Below are 7,614 nucleotides of genomic sequence, written 5' to 3' on the forward strand. Positions count from 1 at the left end.
TTCACCGGCATTATCACCTTCATATCATTCATACGCTAAATAACCTAGATGTTGATACTGCGTCGTAAAATAACCCAATAAAATCAATGTTTCAGAACATGAATTCAGAACTGCTGTATACATACAGCATTGAAGAGAGGTTATTTATACAAGAACAAAATGGTGGCATATACAACATTTACGATGAGTTATGGCAAGTGGGATGTGATGTAGAAAAAAATCTTGTGTAATATGCCAGTGCAAGAATTTTTAAGATTGTGTAGAAAATGAAGGAAATAGGAATTAAAGTTGATAGATTGGCTGAAGTTGGTTTGCAGTCTCCTCTTGTGTCTATCGTGCCAGTTTTGTAATGCTGTACAAAAGGCGTAACCTGGAAACCAATGCACCAGAACATTAAAGACCTATTATTGATTGCTGTCAGTAAAAAATTCGTTGGATGCTTTCAGGTCACAAATAGTCATCTTTCATCAGAGATTCCTCATCCCTGATTTAAACCTACATACATGGCAGCACTGTAATAGTATTGGTGGTCTGTAATAACGTGATACGAAGTAAATAAATTAAAATTATTGAAGGTTATTCTAATAATGGATTTCTAGCTGCCCTGTAAGTTGTTATTGATATCTAATTCGAGTATTGCAAGCAGAAGTGCGTATATCCCAAATTTTACAAGTTAAAATTGTATAAATTTTATATTACACTATAGTTGGAAAAGGTCTGTTGTATTTATTTAGATCAGTTATTAACATAACATCATTCTCGTTAGAAGATATCGAGGATTTTTTACAAAATAAAAGCAACGGTGATTTGATTAGTTATGAATACTTGTGCATTAAACTGTATCGTCTAGGTAATTTTCTGTGTAATAGTGTCATAAGAACTGTTATGACTTCCTTTATGTATGACCTTATTTTACTCATTTACGTATCTCGAAACTGCTATACAGTTACATGGGGAGAGTTCCACAATAATTTAATATGTTTTTCACGAATTAAAGATAGTCACTTGCTGCTACTTTTGCTGCACAATGTGTTGTGTTCACATGTAAGCCAAAAGTAGAATGCTGCATGCTACTTTCTGTGCTGCTCAACCTGAGCGCTACAAATGTTGCTGCTGGAGGTTGTGGGCCTGTTCACAGAGGACAGCTTGCAGCTTTTTAGTTATAAAATAAGAACTTAGGGCCGATTTCATCAAGCTTATTTAACTTTGTTACTTAAAGTCTTTTTCATTGACACTTAAAGGGACAATGCATTTCACCAACACAAATTTGCATTTTAAGCTCTCGTTAAACTACATTTAAGTTAATTGGTCAATATTTGGTCATTTAAATAATTAGTCCTGCATTAACAGTGATAATTTCCATCATGGCAAGGACAGTGATGGACTTGATATTTGAAAATGATGATTTCTTACCAAGACGGGTGAGGTTAATTTCCGAAATTTTTAATACAATGGACGAAAAAGATTTGCAAATGCAGTTTAAGCTAAGCAAAACATAAGCATTGTATATTTTGAACAGAAGGTGAGGTTTTTCTTTTGTGCATTCAAATCTCTTTATACTTATTTCCAACCTATCTTCTTTTCTTCTAAATTCTGCCCATCTGCCTTTCTTGTATCCGATGATTTTAATATGTTTTGAGGTTACCTGTTTATGATGTCATTTTATTGACATATATATATAAATATATAAATCCCACAAGGGTAGCTGCCCTTCAGTAAGGGTTGCCAAAAGACACAGCATACTAAACAAATAAAATAAAAATAAACATTTGCGTTATCACTACGATGTTTATTTTCAAATGGAAGCTACCCTTGGGAAAGTACTTTTATTCAATAATTATTAGTAACCAAATAGAATATAAGGAAATTTAGGTGTACAGATGATTACGTAAAATCTGAACAGAATATCTCATTACGTCTATAGCAATAATTTTCAAAATATTTAAAGGAATTCCAAAAGAATTAAAACATTCAACTGAGAATTTTGGAATTGAACTCACTATATAGGTTACTGCTTACATTAACAAGGCACATGGCCTTTGGAATTACTATTTTACTATGATTCTGAAGGCAGTGATGACTTAATTGGGGATTAAATTAATTGATTTGATTTTAAATGCATATTAGTTTGGTGAAATGCAAACTAATTAAATATGATTTAACTTCCGTATTTAAGTTGAATTACAATTAGTTAATTGTGGATTAGTAACATGTTGGTGAAATCGGCCCTTAAATGTTAAAGTCAAAAGCAGGAGGCACTGGGTCAAAGAAAGAATGAAAGTAGAGATCAGTGTGAAGTTATCTCCTTCGAGAACTGTAGAGAAGGGAATGAATAATGTTATAAGAACTTTTTGTGGATATGTTTTTGTTTGCTAATGCTCTTGCTTTTGGATGTCCTCCATTTGTCGTCATGCATCTCAATATTTTTCTAGCTGATTTTCATTTGCATCAGTTTTTGTGATGGGTTGAGACTTGAGGAGATGGTCCTTATTCATTACTTCATTGGTTTTACATAATGGACAGTATGGTGATGAGTAGACAGACATTCTAAGAGATAAGCTTCCAAACAATCATGATCTATGTAAAGAAGGAACAATGCCACTGATTCTGTCCTCAGGAAATCTGAATTACGTGTTTATTTTGCTAGTATTAGGAAGATTATTATTTTTAACTGTTCTTATTGTATTGGTTCCGAAGAGAGTGCAATTTCTTTTCAACATCGTCTTCTGGCATTTGCACTGCACCAGCAATTTCAGCTAAAGCAAATTGCCTTTTATTTTTTTGTTGTGGCAATTGTCATTTAAAAATTCCACAAGCACTCTTGGTTCTAGTAGGTCTATTATTTATTTTTCTATCCTAACTAGTATTAAAGAAAGAAACATTTTTATTATAGAGCTGTTAGAGAAAAATGTACATACTTCAATGATAACCAAAAGCTTTATTCTCGTAAACAATGTAGGCAAACCTTCTGTTTGAAAATATGCACTGGAACATTAAAAACATTCTCATCAGCAAACGAGTATTACTCCGTCTGCATTGTACATTCAGCAACTGTTACAAATAATTAATTTTCATAATTAAAGTATATGCAAGCAATATAAAAGATAGTGCAGCTGCAATCCTGAGAACCCTGTTTATACGTCACACTAATTTTAAGTTATGGGCACCATGAAAAAGTAGTGAGCAGCTGTTTTGGCTGCCACTACTTCTTGGGTTACATTGTTCACACATCACAGTACACGAGTTGCACGGTATTTTGTACTGCACTGGTGCGAAAGTAGTGACATATATGATTGAACCTTAAGGTATAAACACATTAATCCTCACTTATTGTACATACATAGTGTTCTGTTCAAGGGCAGGTCTTTCACTACAAACCCAGCATTCTCCAATCTTTCCTATTTTCTGCTTTGTCTTAGTCTTTGCGTATGATCCATATATCTTAATGTCGTCTATCATTTGATATTTGCTTTAGTCCCAAACTCTTCTCCCATTCACCATTCCTTGCAGTAGGCAGTTTCTTCTCACCCAGTGACCCAACCAATTCCTTTTTCTCTTTCTGATCAGTTTCAGCATAATTTTTTCTTCACCCACTCTTTCCAACACAGCTTCATTTCTTATTCTGTCTGTCCACTTCACATGCTCCATTTTCCTCCATATCCACATTTCAAATGCTTTTAGTCACTTCTCTTCACTTCATCATAATGTCCATATTTCTGCCACATACAGTGCCACACTCCATACAAAGTACTTCACTAGTCTCTTCCTTAGTTCTTTTTCCAGAGGTCCGCAGAAGATGCACCCCAAGTATTTGAAGCTGTCCAGTTGCTCTACTGCCTCATTTAGAATTCGCACGTTTACCTTCTTTATTTTTCTTCTGATAACATGGTCTTCATCTTTGCATTTATCTTCATCCCATACTGCTCACAGCTGTCATTTAGCTCCAGTAGCATATCTCTTAGTATCATCTCTTATTCTGCTAATGTCATATCAGCAAATACTGATTGTACAAAGTTTGCTAATAGATGACAATGTTGACAAGTCACGAAACGACCTCGTAGTTAAAGTGGCTGCAAATAAAATGGAATAAATAATAGTAATAGTAATAATAATAATATAACAATAACAACATTGCCATTAATTGGACGGATGTGTGTTTGGACACACACATATACATATAGAGTGAATCTAAATTCAATTGACAAACTTCCAGGAGATGTAGAAGATATTCAACTAAACAATTAGAGGAAACCAGTGGTCAGAAACCAATTTTTCACAAGATAGAGTGTTAATTATCTTATTTCGAAACAGTGCTTCGTCACCTTACTTTTAACTTGTAACACAATTACAAATATATTAACAAATCATAATTACTTAAAAAAAAAAAAAAAAAAAAAGCAAAAAATTAACATATGGATGACATTGTACAACAAAAAGAAATTACTACAGATTTTGTTCAAAGTGTGATCCTCCTGATTCGATACAGGTTCTGCATCTCATAATATTGACTGCCTGACCATCAAAAACATCAGGAATTTCTCTAAACTCTAGACTGCAGCAGCAGTGACACATGCCACAAGATCTTCAGCTGAAAATGAAGTTCGATCTTCATGTGACCCACACATTAGGTAACCTTGCAGGCCAGAATACTGGACAACCACTCCCAATACCTCTGGAAGAAGGAAAGAGAAGGCATAATGGCCTTCTCTCTACCAGGTTAATTAAATAAATACTATTAATCCATCTATATGAAAAGTATTGCCAAGATATTCTAAGCCATTGCAGAGTGCCCATGTTGTGGACTGAGTTGAGGTAAATTTTATCAGATTCTTCACTGGACACTTCCGCGCCCAGTGAAACAGAGTTCTGGTGTTTGGTTTATTATCTCAGGAAACTTCAAATGATGTCCATCAGTCAGCACGGTGTCCGTTGAATTTAAATTAACCCTGTATATGATTGGACTGAGCATAATAGTACGTTGGTTACCATGCCTACCATATATTCAGTAGGTCCAGGATTTGACTATGAGAGCCGACTAACTTTGGTTTTTCGTGGCTTCCCATGTCTTTCTAAGCAAATGTCAGAATAATCTCTACTTGCTTAATGTTGCTTTTTTAGAATCAGGCTTGAGCATATCCTTGCACTTATTGTTACATTGCTTTATATATGCAATGGTTGTCTAAAGCAGACAGGTGGTCTGGGTGACATTCGCGAATCCGACGCTGATAGATGGACCTTCATGTCTCAGCTCTGACAGAGGCAGGTTTCATCCCTAGAGTATCTGATAAGCTACAGGGTCCGGAGCTCCAAGGCCTTACTGTATCAGCATAAAAAATTCGTACTACCATTAAGACTCCACCAGCTATTGCAGATGTTAGATGAATTGAGATGTAGGTAGAGAGTATTGGTGGAATGATAGAAAAAAAGTGTTGTTTTCTAATGCCAGGCGTTTGACCTCTTGCACTCCAATAGTTTTGAAAGATATTGTCATGGTCAGCTACTGAAGCACAGATTTTGAGGAGTTCCGAATCCATTTCTTGATTTGAATTGCACAGTGGGCAGTTAGGGGATTGATATATTCCAATTCTATGCAGGTGCTTGGCCAAATAGTCATGGCCTGTTGCCAATCTAAATGCAGCTACAGACGATTTGCGTGGTAAATCGGGAATTAACTGTGGATTATGATGCAGAGAGTTCCATTTTTTCCCTTGAGATTGTGTTATCAAATTTTGTTTGTGTGAAGTCTAAGTATGTAGATTTTAAAAAGTAGTACTCCGAGAAAAACTCTGTAACATCTTTGTCCACAACATATTCCATCACGACCTGACCAGGGATAGAACCCAGACTGTTGGAATGGAATACCAGCATGCTAGTGCTTGAGCTATTATAGAGATCTATGACACGCTTCCTTCTCAGTCCTTTAACCTTTCATTATCAAACAATGCCATATATCATTCATCCCTCTTCTTCAATAGACTAGCTATTATATCTGGGAAATGTAACTGTCCGATTGTGCTTCCCTCTTGAGAGGCTGTGTTGCTGTGAAGTATGAATGAATGGTAGTGTCCTGAAAATGTGATTGCAAAGAAGATCGTGTCTTGTGAAAATTCTGATCTATAGAAAGAGATAGGAAATGGCATGGTCAGTGTACAGTTTGAAAAGAACTTCCCATCAGGAAAGGTGGATATTAGGAACTTTTGATATTCTTTATATGGATAGTCGGTCATAAAGGACTCAAGGAAAATCAGTGGATTGTTTAGCCAAGGAAACCTCGAAACTCACGAGACAGGAAATATCACCTACTGATTAATAAAATTAAATGTGATCTTATCTTCAAAATACTTGAATAAAATAAAATTACTAGAGTCTCCAGTGTGAATGTGGTGAAATTGGTGATATTAATCATATCTTCCTAGGATGCATGCTACATATGCATCAAAATGGAAACAAGTGATAAAAATAAAGGGCTGTGGCCCATGGCATATGACTCCTGTTGCATCTAATTAAAAACATAAAATTTGTAAAGCTCTTAAAAGTCACGTAGTTAATGTGAAATGAAATTATGAAACTCATACTATATTATTGCCTAATATAGAGTAAGAATTAAGACTTTGAAATCAAATAGTAACAAAGATGTTAAAATTGAGACCAGCAAGATGGGATAGGATGTCGATAAATAAATAAACACCACAGCAACAAGTAAAAGTAATGATATGGTGCAAGTTTCTTTTTCACATAACCTCAATTTTAATCTTGCTATGTTTTTCCCATTAATCTCTGAGCATAGAATAACTGAAGTACAGGAAGGTGTGTGTAGTGGGAGGCAGGATACCCTGGAGAGAGTAAGTGTTGCATGTCGTCATGTGGCTTCTAGTCATTGTGGTTCACATGCCCTCCCCCATGTGTGAGTGGCTCGGTTTCCCTTTCCTGCGACTGTGGTGCTTCAAGCTGCAGTGCAGACACTGCCAACAACAGACAATAACGTAGCATAGGCAGGATTGCTCTGTGCCCACGTCGAAATCAGCCGAATTTGAGTGAATGCAAGAACTTCTATGTGTGTATTTTTTAAAAGGTGGCAAAAAAATTTCATACACATTGTTATAGGAGGAATGTACAATGGGTTTATTGCTATTCTCTCTGCCGGGCATGTATGTGCGCGAGCATTGGGATCTCCCTCCCTCTTCTGTTTTCGTGGCCCTCATTTCGACCTGCACGTGGTGTGGACTTTGGGAAGATGGCATGGAGTGCAGGAAACTTGCATATAATTAAGGTCATTTTTATTAAGAGTAAATTTTAATGGAAGGAAATCATAATATATATTAATAAAAATATATTTTTATATATATAAACATTAAAGCCATAATAAGAAAGAATTTATACACTTAAGAATTGGATCGATTGGAGGACTTCAGTTGCATATTGTGAAGTCCTAACAAAATGTATATTTTGAAGATGTCCATTTGTGACATTTTAAAACGGGTATAGTTAAGTAGTTCGATAACTGGAAAAAAATATTGCATTTTCCTTTATTAAAGTGCAGTATTTTTATCCGCTATTAAATTTATGTTTTAAAAATGACCAGAAAAACTTGTGCCATCATAAGCCCTCTAGTAG

The sequence above is a fragment of the Periplaneta americana genome, chromosome 13, assembly GCF_040183065.1.
Source record: "Periplaneta americana isolate PAMFEO1 chromosome 13, P.americana_PAMFEO1_priV1, whole genome shotgun sequence".
NCBI lineage: Eukaryota > Metazoa > Arthropoda > Insecta > Blattodea > Blattidae > Periplaneta > Periplaneta americana.